The 15,872-nt window shown below is 44.8% G+C and overlaps 1 protein-coding gene across 1 annotated transcript in view; it reads right to left on the bottom strand.

The window, feature by feature from the left end:
* The window catches only part of GPAM (glycerol-3-phosphate acyltransferase, mitochondrial), a 61,393-nt gene extending 47,188 nt beyond the window's left edge, over positions 1 to 14,205 (bottom strand). The window contains exon 1 of the mRNA XM_019725134.3: positions 13,992 to 14,205. The gene's annotated coding sequence lies outside the window, so the exon portion shown is untranslated. The remainder of the gene's footprint in view (positions 1 to 13,991) is intronic.
* Between the last annotated feature and the right edge of the window lie 1,667 nt (positions 14,206 to 15,872).

Below are 15,872 nucleotides of genomic sequence, written 5' to 3'. Positions count from 1 at the left end.
ATAATACCTACTTCATAAGGTTGTTGTGAGGATTAAGAGTTCAAATACGCAAGGCACTGGGACCATACTTGGCACATGGTGGGCAAATAAGAGTTAGTGGCCAAATGTAGGTATAAGCGTTCCCAGGAAAATGTCTAGTCCTCAAAAAAGAAGGCTTACCTTTGATTCCGGTATCAATCCCACTTGCTTTCACAGGTCATAATCCATAAATGTGTTATTATAGAATCACAGGCTTCCCCAGAGCCAACTATAACAAGTTTTCCTTTTCTAGTTATAAGTTTGCATAGTTTTCTTTTGATAACTATACAGATGGTCCCGACTTACAATGATTCAACTTACAATTTTTTGACTGTACGATGGTGTGAAAGCAATATGCATATAGTAGAAACCATACTTCAAATTTTGAATGTTAATCTTTTCCCTAGCAATATATGTGATATGAATGATACTCTCTCACGATGCTGGGCAGTAGCAGTGAGCCCCACCTTCTAGTCAGTCAGGAGATCACAAGGATAGACAGCCAACACTGTCCAGTGCTCTGTGTTGCCAGCATTTTTTTGGATGTTGTATTCTGAACACATTTAAGGTAAGCTAGGCTACACTATGAAGTTCAGTAGGTGAGGTGTATCAAATGCAATTTTGACTTATGATAGGTTTGTCAGAATGTAACCCCATCATTTATCGAGGAGCAACTGTACTTGGATTTAGTCAGTAAAATCTTTATAGCAGTAACTCCTAACTTTTTGGATTCAGGGAACAGTGTGAGAATCTCATGAAACTCGAGACTCTCTCCCGAGAAAAAAATGTACGTACGTGTAAAAGTTTACATTCAATTTCAGAGGGTTCATAACACCCTCTGAGGTCATTCATGGACCTTAGATTAAGAATCAGTGTTTGAAAGCATGATTTGGAAGGTAGCCCAATTTGGATCTTGTTCTTTTAACAATGTCTAAAGCAAGATGAGACAGAAACACACATTCACACGTTCTAAACGAGGTATTAATTACAATTAGCCAGCAAGGTACTTTCCAATAAAGGGTTTTAATAATGATGACGGAGGAGGAAAATGAAGAGAACAAGAGGAGGAGGGGGAGGAGTCATTCAAAATGGATAAAGGTAGGTAAACGAAAGGTATACTTTTACCTTTGAGTGAGCCAAGTATGCAGCAATGCTTTGAAACTGGGAAGTGCTGTATAGCTGTTATTATTAGCAACTCTGGAGACAGTTTGAGTAACCGATGATATCTACAGCTTTCTTTTAAACCTCAAACAGGTAAAATATTATCACTGGGGCTCTTCACGCCTGTTCAAGGATTCGAACACAAAAGAAATGCTAATGATGGGAACTGAGCTGTGAATTCTGAGTGACCCGAGGGACAAAAATGATTATCTGGTGGTCTTATGTTGCTGGACATTTATTAGAGTGTTTTAAGATTACATTAACTGATTTTCACCTTAAGTGCTCCACCTGGAGAAGCAATAGAGGCTCCTGATAAGGAATGATATCAGAGAAGTAATGGCATTGGCCAGAAGATCTTTCGGGTGAGTCGGGGTACCGTAAGGAGAAAAGTCCAAGTGAGGTGGCCGTGTCCAGCCGGGGCAGTGTGATGAGCGTGCCACAACCAAAGCTGTCATCTCACTAGGGCACAGTAGGCCCCCACTCATTTCCTGTTTCCAACAGTACCCAATGCCAGAGACCAAAGAGGAAAAATAATATATGTACAACACAGGTCATAGAGAAAAGCCAAGGACCCAGTTACATTTCTGCCCCATTATGGTCTCACATATCACCCCTTCCTCTAAAAGCCAAACACCTTCTCAGGGTGCTGCAAGTGTCGACATGCTTTTACCCATGCCGACCTCTGCTCCCTCGTCCTCTCCCATCTCCCGTCCCTCACTCTGCCCCCGTCTCCACGGCCATCTCTCTGATCTTAGACCATCCCAAGCGCATCCCTGGCACAGGATGTGTAGTTCTTGTTCCCTCTGCCAGGCACATTCTTTCTCTAGACATTTGCATGGCTGACTCATTCTTATGCTCCAGTCTTAACGCAGTTGTCAACTCTCTGTCCCCTGCCTTGTCATTTTTTTTTCTGTATCATCCTATTTTATTCATAGCACTTATCATTACCTGAAAAGAATCTACTCATTTGTTTTCTTCATATTGTCCATCTTCCCCATTAGAACGTGAGCTTCATGGGAGCAGGGACCTTCTGCAGTTTGACCCCAGGCTTAGCACAGAAAATGCACCTGATACACATTTATTGGATGAAGCAATGAATGATCATCATAATAGCTACCATGTATGAAACACTTACTCTGTTCCTCCAGGCAGAGGGCTGCAGGTTTTTATAAATACTATCTCACTCAATTCTCACAGTGACCCTCCAATGTAGGTATTTATCTATTACCCCATGGTACAGAGTAGGTGGCAGAGGGATTATACAGCTTTTCCAAAGTCAAAGCTATAGCTTGTAAGCTAGCAAGTGACCAAGACCTAATGAGGTATGTTGGATTCCACCACTCATGCTCTAAATCAGGAGTCAGCACACTCTTTCTGTAAAGGGCTAGATGGTAAATATTTAAGGCTTTGCAGGCCATAGGGTCTCTGTTAGAAATATTCAACTCGCTTGTACTAGGAAAGCAACCATAACCAATACATAAATAAATGGATGTGGTTGTGTGCCGATAAAACTTTATTTACAAAACAAGTGATGAGCAGGATTTGGCCCAGGGGCCGTAATTTGCAGATCTCTCCTTTACATCATTATGCTATATACGATGTTATAAGGGGTTTAAAAAAAAAGAAGAAGAAGAAGAAGAAAGGGAGTAAAAGAAAAGCATTAAAATGTGTGTTCAGTGCATGGTGAGCCCTCTTCAAATAAGAAAGACAGAAGGTGCATAAACTAGGTGAAAAAAGGCAAAATCGGCAATAGGGTTCTGGTAGGAATTATGACTCTGCTGATTCAGCTTCGCGATTGAATGGTAACCATCACTTAAGATGACAGAGTTTAATTCAAATAAGGTATTCCATTTTAAACAAGGTCCCATTCATATTGTAATTATACATGATTTCACATGCCAACACCCGAACAGATCCACACAAAGTCCCATCCCGTGCAGGCCCAGAACAGTCCGCAAAGGACAAGGTACTCCAGGTCACTCGGACCATTCAACCTCTTCCTCTCTCCACCTGTGAGCCTAAAACGTGCAGTCTTTACTTCTCTAGCAACTGTATGAGTTATTGACAAGAGGCGGAAGACAAGATATGAATCCCAGGTCTGAGCCAGAGGGACAAACCTCTTGCCGCCTCACTGGGACGTGAACCTTATTGGTGTTCACTGTGTCATCACTCAGAAGATCTGCCGAGACCGCATATCAGCACTAAAACAAAAGATCAACTCACCAGTCCCTTGGGTCTGGGGTGGGAGGCAAAGTCTGAACTTTAGAAAGTGGGAGACAAGGGACAAAGGGGATGGTTTCTATAAAAAAAAAAAAAAAAACACTTGTCTGTGCATAAGTGACAGGCTTGTGAGCTGGAGCCTTGAGGAATGAGGGGTCAGCGCTCTTTTTCTCTCCTAGGTGATTAGAAATACGTTAGACAAAACATTTATTTCTCTCATACCTTGAGGAAAGATTCCCTCTGTAAATAGCACGTGGCTTGTAAACAAAAAGGTGCATTTTTCTCATTTGTATGTAGTTTTCTAAACATAGGCTTTAAATGTTTGAGCAGGTGACAAAGATTCTAACTTCAGTCAGGCTCCTCACCCTTCTCCTAGGCCCATCTATGCACTTGGACTATGCATTTGTAAAGTCCAGTTTTAACAAGAGCCCTGCTAAGTCAGTTTAGCCAGAAGTCCCACCTTTGATATTTAATCAGGGTCCTCATCCTCCCCCCTCTCCCAGGTAATGTCTGATCCCCGTGGTCTGTCTTCAGCAAAGAATCCTGTTGAGTCAGTTCAGCCCAAATCCCACTGACCCTTGATGTTTCTTTCCTCTTAGTAATTTTCCATCCACTGACCCCCCTCTCTGCTCCTTGGCCATAAATTCCCACTGGCATATGCTCTATTAAGATTGAGCCCAATCTCTCTCCCCCACTGTAAAATCCCATGGCGGTGGTCCCTATACCTATCTCAAAAATCCTATATATAGTCTGCCTTACCATATTTAATAAGCATTGCTGAAGTTTTTGTTGTTTTATTCTCCAACATGGAAAGCAGCCCCAGCATGGTAGAGCCAGCATCTGAAGGGGCATCTAGAGATGGAAGATCTGCCCCAGCGCCACCATTAACCAGCAGGGATGTCCTGGGTACCCCTTCCCCTCGCTTCCCCTTTCTGAGCCTGTTTTCTTATCAGTAACAGAATGAGTCAATCTCATACCTTTTCATCCACCCAAACATTGATCTCTTTGTTGTCTATTTAATATTTGCTATATTTATTATTGTCTATAGCTACTATTTTACATGATTCATAGTATTAATAAAAATGGATTTATACTGAGCATTTAGTATCTACCAGGATTGTGCCATATGCTTTCCATGTGTTCTATTATTTAATTCTCACAATCTCCCTATCAGGAGGCACCCCTGTGATCACAGACTTTGCATACAGCTGAGGTTCAGGGAGGTGACATAAATCTCCCAGAGTCAAGCAGACTAAGCGGCAGAGCTGGGATTTGAGCCTGAAACTCTTTCTTTCTTTCTCTTTCTTTCTTTCTTTCTTTCTTTCTTTCTTTCTTTCTTTCTTTCTTTCTTTCTTTCTTTTCTTCCTTCCCTTCTTTCTCTTTCTTTCTTTTTCAGAACTACACTGTCTTCATGTGCTCTGTAGCCCCTGGTCCATGTCTGACCCAAGAGGAAAATGCCTTGCCCTGAACTCCATGGTGCCTTTCACCACGTCAGGCTACCAAATACCGAGACATTTTCCCTGGAGGAGATGGTGCAGGAGCTGCCATGGACGTCCAACGCATGGCCTTTGCCCTTGAGAACCCAGGAGAGATGACCAAACCCATGGCCCACTCAGTGCCCCTGGAGGAGCAGTGCAGAGGTGAGGGTTCACACACGTAGGCGTCCTCTCATCTTGGATTCCTTCTTGTCATTTTTGTGTGCAAGCAAACATGAAACAATGATGTCTGCAAACCTCTGGTTATTGGAGAATCTTTTTCTTTGCTAGGGAGGGACAATCCCTTTAAGGACAGACCAAGTCAACAATCTGGTGATAACAAGAGATGTGGGGGCTCTTCAGGAAACAGAGATTTTTAAGAAAACATCAGTATTGGCCTGACCAGGGAAGAGGCTGGGGACACTGAGTGGGGTAAGAGTAGATTCTTAGAGATAGCAGAGCAAGGCTGGTAAAGTTAATGTTTGTGCAGATCTTTGGAGTGGAGGAAGAGAGAGGGGGAATGAGTTTAACTATTGAATGTCTACTATGACCGAGGTGCTTTGACACACACTGAGAGCATTAGGTCCTGCTAACAGTATGTAAAAGTTGACGTTTTTACAGACGAGGCTAGTAAAAATCTAAACAGGAATGTTACCTTTATTTCACTCTAGCTCAATGCCTGTGTAGACACCAACCTAGCTCTAATTCCGTGAAGTAGATGGCATTTTCTCAATGGAATTTCTAAGAAATATTTAGACCGTTAAACTTAATACAGTGTCTAGCACACAGTAGGAGCTCAATAAAATAGGATGAATTAACAACTATTAATGTGGTTTCTCAAACTGAGGTTGATATCATCTGATCCAATAGTTTCCAACTGGGGGTGATTGTGCTCTTTTGGGGACATTGGAAATGTCTGGAGATATTTTTGATTGTCATAAAAGAAGAGAGGAATACGGTGGCATCTAGTGGGTTAGGCCAGGATGCTGCTAAACATCCTCCAGTGCACAGGACAGTGTCACAACAAAATGATCTCACCCATAATGTCAATAGTTCTGAGGTTGAGAAATTCCTATATAGTCCAACATGAGGCAACCATGACCCAGAGAGATAAAGAGACTTGCCCAGGCCCATACAACTGGTTGATGGCAAAGCCATGATGAGAAATATCCCTGGAAGCTTTCTACAATGTTCTTGCCAGACCTCAAGCTGCTGACCAGCCAGAGGGCTGCCTCCACGAGAGGAATGGGTTCAGTGGGAAATGCTGTGTTGGCCTAAGAGCCCAGACAAACCAAACACAATTAGATAAAGTCAAGCAGATGGAGCCAAGCAGATGGAGCCTGTTGTTCCGCAGTCTGGATCATCTTCTCTATAAGCAGCCAGGGGAGGTTCCAGAGAACGAGGAGACCAAGCCCAGGAACAGAGTGCTCACCGAGAGGCCTTTGATGCCCACCAGCTTCACTGACCTCCCGCTCCTTCCTTTTCTCAGGGTTGCGAATCAGCACACAATTATCAAGTCAAAGGAAGAATTTTCCTTTAATAATTAAATATGAAGTTAAAAATATTAATGATTATGTGATCATATTAAGTCAAGGTAGAAATGGCCAGCAACTGATTCTCTCCAAGACGTTTTAGTCATTTCCATCATCATTGTCACTAATAACAACCTTTGGGCTTCCTAAGTGCCAAGAGATGTGTTGGGTCCCAGGGGACAGATGGGCAGGAGAAGACGGTGTCCATCGATATCACACACAAGGCCAACCCTTGACCTAAAGAAGCACTCAGTCCAAACATGAAAGTCTCCTTTGCAATTGTCATCACAGAGCAAAGCCAACACTGCGAAATCGATAAAACAAAATCCTCCTTACAGCTAAATATCTAAGCCTAGCACAACTTACTTATTTTAAAAAACTTTCAGCACAGAAACATTCAACTAGAGCCCAAGAATTTGGACTTTACGACTTCTGTTGTTGGGATTTGGCTCACCTGATGGGCATCTTTTTTTTATCCATCAGTGAGCGGGACCATATCTAAAATGACAAGATAACCAGATGCAATATGGGACTTCATTGAACTATAGCAGATCCTTTGACCCCAAATCCCCTAACTTAAGCAGACAGATGGAGGGCCCAAAAAAGTCTATCCCAAATGAGAGGACTGGCATCTTTTCCAGCAGTCTCTAAGGTGCATCTAAGTAGAAGCTGGAGATCTGGGTTAACACAACTCTGAAGATTGACTTTTATCTTGAAATTTCAATGAAAAATTAAACATCCTGATAACACTGGGTACTAATGGCTTTTATTTCCATTGCAACTTCTTTCTGAGACGGATAATTCCCCTTTAGATTTTCATGAGTTTGGCCCAGAAATCAGATACTCAAGGCATTAAACATACAGGAGCCTGGGACGCCAAGAAAACAGTAGTGTCTATTTAAGGATTTGGCTGCCACGGTCAGCTAAGTGTCTTGGGGAAGTGAGTGGAATTTGAATATATCAGCTCTACCACTCTGCTGCAGACTGGGAAACCAGACACCAAGAAAGACACCCCAGGGGCTCCCACTTGGTCTGGACATGGGTGTTAACCTCATGACAAGCAACTTGTTGGGCAATGCTTCCCATACTCTGAGCTATCACACTGCCGTAAACTAAAGGATGCTAACTTTTTAATTCTGCCCAGCCATGATATTGAATGTAAAGTAAACATTAATTGACTATCTAAAAACACCATCAGTAGATAAAAGAGTGTTTGAACATTTCAACAAGCAGGAAGGATAGACTCTCAGAACAAAGAGAAGTTCCTCAGACTGAATACAGATAACTGTATTAAAGACTTGCTACTTTTGACTATGCTGTTGCAAATAGTAAGATTTCATTCTTTTTTGTGGCTGAGTAATAATCCATTGTATATATGTACCACAATTTCTTCATCCAATTGTCTTTTGAGGGGCATTTTGGTTGTTTCCGTATCTTTGCTATTATATAAATGTCTATCCACTATGCTGTACACCTGAAACTAATATAAAATTTTATTGAATGTCAACTATAGTTTAAAAAATAGTCACGGGATATAAAGTACAGCCTAGGGGATGTAGTCAATATATTGTAATAACTATGTACAATATCAGATAGGTAATAGACTTATTGGGGTTATCACTTTGTGGGGTATATATCTAATCACTATGTTGCTTTGTACACCTGAAACAAACAAACAAATAAAAAGACTTGCTACTTTGTCCTTACTTCTTACATTACCCTAGACTGGAAAAAATGTCATAGACCAGCACTTTTCTCCAGTCAGGAAGGTGAGTGCTGTGAGTAACCACTGGAGTCTCCTGGAAAAGAGTTGGGACTGAGACCCAGAAGGTATTCCAGGGCAAGGACAGGGATGGGTGAGGGGGTGGAACAATGGAGAACAGAAACTGCCCTGAGAATAAGCCACTCTGCTCTATGGTGGCGCTTTCCACGCTCTAATGCTCCACTGAATTGCTTGTTTAATTACCCGTCTCTTCCACTGGGCTTTGAGTTCCTTGAGAGTAGCGACTACCTTGTTGCCCTGAGTCACGGAGCTAATTAGATGTGGGGCAGTGGTGGTGGCGTAGGAAGCAGACAGTTGAAGGAATGATGGCAAAGCCAGGGACACACAGTGCTGCTTCACGGACCCATAACATCTGAGGAAGAGAGGGCACCTTTTCTATTATCCGATTGTGTGTGCCATTTCTGACTGGTGCTGTGGAAGGGGTCCCACCCCCATCCTACCTGGCAGGCTCACCCTGAGCATCATCCCACTAGACAATTAAAATGTGCCCAAAGGAGAGTATGATTGGGGTCAGGACTACTGCTGCCCCAAGCAGGTGCCAGGGGACTATTGAGCAAAAGCTCAGCTCCTTTCCCAGGGTCCCTGTGGCTGTCTGGGCAGGAGCAGGGATGGGGTGGGGGGGCAGCCAACTTCCGGCCTGCCAGTGGCTTGGTCCCCCTGGTTTTCTCACAGCCAAGTTGAAGAAGAGCTCTCAATCCCAAGTTTTTCAGTTTTCCCAGGCCCTCGTTCCTCATAGTCACTTTCTGGAATTGACTCAGAGAAAACATCATCCACACTGTTAGCAGCAGCCGCCAGGGTTAAGCTCCATAGCAACTACCCCTTTCCCGTAGAGAAAGCCCAGCCCACAGGGAAATAGATATTGCTTTCCTTCAAGACTCATTTTGGGTGGTTTTTCAGCCAACTTGACTTCTGGCAGGATGTTGAAGCCCAATGCACAGAGCCAGCCTCAGCTAAACTTTCCACCCGCCCAATGGGTGGAGGCCAAATGCAAAGCTCACTAAGCAAGTGCACGAGGCAGGGGTAGGACAGGCAGGGAGAGGGTTCCTGCCCCCATCCCCCACCGCTTAAGAGCCCAAGAGTGATGATGGGGCCTTTCCATTCATTATACGTCTGAAATGCAACTCCCACTTGGCTCCTCCCACATTGGTGGGATTAGCAAGGCACTGGTTCTAGGAACTGAATGCTGAACGGTGAGGGTGGGTTTCCCATTGCAAATATCCTGCCATTTTCCTCTTATGACCTTTTGGGGAGCATTTGCCTTGGGTTCCAACTTGCTATTCAAAATCTCTTTGGAAATGCTCTTGGTCTAGTGTATTGTTTATTGCATGGTGTCTGTGTTCCGTTGTCAACATCCAATCCTCTATGATTCCCCCACCAAACAGGTTTTCAAACCCTGCATACCAGGGAAGACAGTTGTGTGCCTCGAAGTAATCCTGCTGCCTGTCTTCCCACCACAATTGCTCCCTTCAGGTATCACTGGTTAAAGCACTGATGTCCCAGGGAGGTTCTGCTAAGCACTGTGGCCAGCAAACAATAGGTGGGGATTGGCTAACAGACAGCTGAAGGCAGGAGCGCGCCCAGGGAAGGAAGAGGAGATGGAGAGACAATGAATATGCCTCTGGAGGTCCAGGGGACAGGGTCACGCACAGGGGAAGATGGGAGAGAATTAAAGATGCTGACATCACCATTCTCTCGTGTCAGTCATTGTCTTTCATCATTCTCTGAAAGCTTAGCCTTGTCATTGCCTCCCAGAATTCCTGGCTTTGTCTGGGGAAAATGCTAACCAGCTTCACAAGAGCTGTCACTAAAGACCTGGCCAGAGAGCTCACAAAAGACACTGTGTATGGTGAGTAAGGAACATGGTGCTCCTGGGGTGGGGACAAATGGGCGAGGAGGAGGGCAGCCGAGGGAGACAATGGGTCCATCACAAATCCTCAGCTCCTTGCTCCCCTCCCACCGGCCTGTGCTTGAAATTTCACAAACGATGACTGCCCCAGGTTGTTTAGCCATCCGGGCTGGACTTGTAGGAAGAAGGGGAGAAGGACACACAGAGCCTATTTTCTGTCCAAGGACCCTGGAAAGGGACCTAGAGATTTTTATCTGGGAGGAATGACCCCAGGGGAGTGAGGACGCTGGCCTCCAGCTGAAGAATAGGAAGGAGGTGCCAAGAGAAAGGGGATTCTCGGAGACAGAATTGGCCAATTCTTTCTCTTGACATCTTTGAGGTTGCACCCAGCCTGTCTCCAGCAGCCGAGACAGCTGGGGAAGAAGAGCAACGGAGAGGGAGTCAGGAGGCCCTTGTTTAATCTGGCTCTATCTTGTTGCAAGCCAAGAGAATCCTAAGTGCCAGAGCTGGGCATCTCAGTCCTAGGAACCATTCAGTCCACCCCTTCACTTTATACTCACAGACTCTGAGTCCCCGGGAGTGGTGTACGCTTGGCCTGGGTCACACGTACGGAGCACCTACTGCGTTCTGCTCAAGGCGGCATGTTAGGTGCTCACAAGCGGTGGGTTCCTCAGAGAGGCCTTTCTTGACTAGCTCCCCACCCCCATCTAAATTAGGTCCTTTGTTCTTTTTCTCATCACAGATGAGAATGACCTATTTATTTGTGTGATTTTTTTAAAATGCCTATTGCTCTCCACCCCCATTCAACTATAACTTGCACAAGGGCAGGGAGATTTGTCTGCCTCATTCTTTGCTATATCCCAGTGCCTGGCACACAGTAAGCACATGCTGAGATTTAGTAAACTCGGAATCTCTATTCTCAAAGTAATCCTGTAGGAGAAGTTTTGTGGCCATTTTAGAGATGAGGAAACTGGCACTTAGACAATTTAAATCACAAGTAGAAAAGGCAAAATTCAGCAAAGGATCTGGATGACTCTCCCCCATGTTGTACTACTGTTCTCATGAAGATTATCAGACTTGGGAGATTCCCTTAAGCTGGGGGCCTTGGTTTAGGCTTTTCTGGCTATGATGTTCTAGGAAAAGATACCCCAAGACCACCCACTGAGAGAGGAGGAGAAGGCCTGAGGGCAGCTGAGAGCCGGGGTCCTCCAGCAGGTGCCCAGTCTTGTCAAGCTAGGTGCTAGAACCGGGTCCAGACAGGGAGGATGAAGCTGAGGACCGCACATTAGTGAGGAGACCCCCACTCGGCAACTGGGGAGACAGACAGCAAAAGAGGGATATCTGCCTAGAAGGAATATTAGACAGGACCAATCGCCAAGAAGCAGTGAGTACAAAGCTAAGGGTCTGTGAAAGCCCTGATATGTGGGAAGGGCAGGCTCTGAGCCTAGACACCTCAAAAATTGAGTCTCAGCTTGCACACTTACCAGTTGGGCAGGTTAGTTATGTTCTCTAAGCCTTAGTTTGTTCCTCTAAAGCACGATGATGCTAACCCCACTACCTCACTAGGAGGATAAATGAGATGCCAGGGAAAGCCCTTAGCAAGCGCCTGGTCTACTGTGAGCTTCCAGCCAATATTAGTCTCCTCAAGGACTTCCTTTAAGGCTGAACCAAGTTCTTGATTTGTTGCCCCCTTTCGGTCTTTAGGTGGGAAACCTGGCAACAAAGGTAGGCAAGAGACTGGTGGAGAAAGCAGGTCCTGGTAGAGAGGATGGAGCTCAGAACTGAAAGCATCTCCGGCCAGTGCATGTGCCTGCTTAAGTCCTTTGTCAAAGTCTTTCTCACAACCTGCAGTGCGGTGTGTGTGCCATAGGCTCAGCTGAGTGAACGGGTCCAACAGACCAGGTGGGAGAGCTGCCATATTCTGACCATTAGGCTGATATCATTCATTTGGTTTTCATTCAGCACCAAAGAGGCATGGCAGCATAGGAGTGAAAGCACGGGCTCTGAAGTCCACCAGCTATTGTGTTGTCCCTTAGTTTTCTCAGCTGTTAAATGGGTTGTCACTCACCTCACAGCCTTGTTGTGAGGATTGAGTGAATAATAACTGTGAAGCACATAGAACAGTACCTTGCAGGTAGAAGTCACTCTATCAATGTCAGCTGTTATCACCAGTAACAGTCTGCTGATCACCAGACATTGCTAGGCTCTGGGGACCTGGCTGGGAGCAAGGTCTCTGCCCAGACAGAGCTGCAAGTCTTGTGGAGGCAATGGAGCTGGAAACAAGGATAATACAACAATATGATCAGTGACCTAATAAGGTGAATTCCAGGGATCCCTCACCTCGTACCAGAGAAAGTGGATTTACTCAGAGCCCTGCCTAATCTGTTGACTTGGCCAGACCAGGGAGCAGCGTACAGTGGAGCGTGCTCCAGGCAGAAAGGACAACATGCAATACGGTCAACCATGGTAAGAGTGTCCACAGGGCAGGACAGAGATGGAGAGTGATGAGAGAAGAGGCCGGAAAGACAAGCAGGACCCAGACCATTCATTCAGATGATGGTAAAGGGAGGGGTGAAGGGATACAGAGCAGAGAAGAATCGGGTCCAGGAGGTATAACTCCCTGCACGGGGCTTGTCCCCCACATCTTGACTTTTCCCTTAAAATTATGACAGGGAAGCAAGATTCAATTTAATGAAGTTCTCAGAGCAAGTACTCTGACTAGTCTCAGCTAAATCCAGTGGGGCCTCAGCAGAGAAAACTCCCTGGGGAACCACAAAGTACTCAGCAGGAAGAAGAATCCTCTTCCCTGAGGAGAAGCTCTGTGGGACGAAGCCTTGATAACATCTCCCCACCCACCCCCCAGCTAACAAAGCAGGAACCACAAACACTTGAGGATTAAGACAGCAAGAATGGAAACATTCGAGAATTAAGACAGCCACCAAAACTAGAGAAAGAAAATGCAACCGGCATAGTTATTTCTTAACCTAAATGCATAGGGGGGGGAAATCGGTTTTAGAAAAACTTATTTTTAAAAAATCAACTTTAAGAAAACTTAGTTTTAAAATAAATTTAAGAATTCCAAATTTATATTGGCATTACATGGAAAAGAACACCACAAAAGTATTATTTTCCACTTAGTGCCAAAATAAAATTATTGTTTTCCTTGGTTTTGCATCATCTCTTCCCCTCCTCGGCCACCTCCAGCCAAAGCTCACAATTAGAGAGGACGAAGGCCACCCTTTCATCTGTCTCTCATCTAAATTCCTGGTGGTCAAATTCCTGCTGGTGCCACAAGGAGTCGAACTTTCATCCAGAGCAAGAAAGTCCTCCGACATAAAGCTCTGTCTCCCCAACTCAAGCTCAGAAAACACCACAGAGTTGGGAGTTTGATGGGAATGAAAATGGACGACACACACCAAACCCAGATCTCAGAGCGGGACACAAACTCTCAGACATGAGGTGCTCGGCCTTACTCCTCTTTCTCTGTAGCCAACATCTCAAGGATTGCTACCACCAAGCAGAGCTGTTGAAAGCCATGTGCCGTTGGCAAATCAGACTTGATGTTTCAAGCGAAAGCAATTGGATTTCTCATAAAGTGTCCAAGCCCTTTTGAGGACTTTGGGGTTCTGAGCCAGAGGGAAAGGTGACAAGGAAGCCAAGAGAGGAGCTAGATCGCAGGAAGGATTTCATGGGTAGCAAAACATGCAGCCATGAATGGCACAGCATAATCTGAGCTCATGCCTTGCTCCAGTGGAAAGCAACTCATGTCTTGGCTTGGCCTTTCCGCAGAATTCCAAGATTCTGAATTCTCTTTTCTTCTACTTCCTTCCTCCACTTTCTCCGCCTCTCTGCTTTTCACTTTGCTGTCCCAGCCACCCCCCACGTTATCCCCATTTCTAATGTCATGACATTCTAAGAAATTAGTTTCCACCAAAATAAAAATTTTTTTTTAATACCTGTATCCTTGACTCTGTGGTGTCTGAGGAAGTATTTCCAACCACTTGATGAACAAAGCTGATCAAGACTCTGGAGAAGACAGTCCCAGCCTTCGTGGGAGTGAATAAAATGTTCCAGTGGGTTCCTGTTTGTGTGGCCAGAGTCTGAAGGACTTTGGGTGCTCGGCAGTAACCCCAGAAAAATTCCCCAGGCAGCAGCAAACTCTCCCAGCACAGTTTTGAAACACCCTAGGAGGAGGAAGCCTCTTTAATCAAATAATAACCAGCTAGAGATAAGGCCTGCTAGGCTGAGCTCGGCCAGCCAATCACATGCTTCCTTCCAACTGCAAGGACAAACAGACCCAGGCTTCTGGAGTGAGTTTCAGGGCTTGTTATAATTTAATGATGCTGCGATGGTGTCTTCTTAGCTGTGCCTGATGGGGAGTTTCTAACAGGGGAGTGGAGTTCTGAGCTCAGGAACCTCCTTCTCAGGGGAGGTGCCTGGCCCAGGGGCTGTAGCTGAGTATCCTGAGTGATCACATGGGGCACCCAGCTCCTAGCCTGGATGCTTCCACATTGTCCAGAGTTCTTGCTGCTGCCACCAGGAAACTAGGCCTGAGCAGAGCTGAGCAGAACTGGGTCACCAGGGGGTGAGCACATTTGACACCAGATATGCAACTCATTGACTGTGTCCAAGAAGAGCTTCTGGAGACCCTAGTCTTGCTCTCACATGTTGGAGCTGCTCAACACGCATTTCCTATGGGTCGTTAATCAGCAGTGACTTGGAGCTTCTCTGTTTGTCATCCTTTCTAGCCACCCTCCCCTTCCAATGTTATCAGTGCTCTGTTAGGCCACAGAGGGTCATAAAGAGGGTGGGTTCTGGGGACTCTACAGGTCTGGCAGTGAATAATGGTCCTACGTATTTCCAGCTTTGTGACTTTGAACATGTCACTTAGCCCCTTCCTTGCCAAGTTGCTGCAATGATTAAATGGGAGAACTCTGCCAGGTCCCTATAAGGTTCTTATAGGCCCTAAGGAGATGTAAATAAACCCTTAAATGCATCAATATATTATAGCTCAATGCTTAAAGGAAATTGAGGGGATACCCTTGGTTATGTGAATAATAACCTAGCCATCGGCAGAATCAATTTTAGGACAATTCATTACCCCAAAAAATAATCCCTTCTCATTAGTAGTCATTCCCCATTCCCCATCATCCCCACATCCCCCAGCTTTAGGCAATCAACAATCTTCTCTGTGTTTCCCATGAATTTGCCAAATCTGGACATTTCATGTAAATGAAGTCATATAATATGTGGTCTTTGTGAGTGGCTTCTTTCATGTAGGATGTTTTCAAGTTTCACTTCATTTCTCTTTATTGCTAAGTAATATTCCATTGTATGAATATACTCCAATTTGTTCATCCATTGTTGGACATTTGGATCATTTCCATTTTTTGCTGTTATAAATAATGCTGCTACGGACATTTGTGTACAAGTGTCCACTCCCTTTTATCCAGATTCACAACCCCATAGCAGGGAAACAAAGCAGATGAGAAAACTAGCCTCTGAAGGGCTTCTCTCCACCAGAAGTTAGAATATCCTAGTAGTAGCTAAGTACGGTGTTCGCAGACTTCCATAATTCATAAAGCACCATCACACATTCACTCCCATGTAATCCTCCCATGACCCTAGGCATGAAGGATGCATTATTTTTACTGCCATTTTAAAGATGAGATCACAAGGAATAAGAAAGTTTGCGTAACTTGCCAAAAGTCACTCAACCGAGAATTGAAGCCAGAATTATGAAGCCTTGTGTTCTTTCTATTCCAGCTCCTCACACACAAAAAAAAGCTCTTTATTCTTCTCTTACATACTCAGCCTTGGCTTCTAGAATGTGTAGT

This window comes from Rhinolophus sinicus, chromosome 15 (assembly GCF_057876585.1).
Source record: "Rhinolophus sinicus isolate RSI-liver-muscle chromosome 15, RSI-T2T, whole genome shotgun sequence".
Taxonomy (NCBI): Eukaryota; Metazoa; Chordata; class Mammalia; order Chiroptera; family Rhinolophidae; genus Rhinolophus; species Rhinolophus sinicus.
The sequence above is the reverse complement of the archived record's forward strand: the minus strand, read 5'-3'. Positions and strand labels throughout refer to the sequence as shown.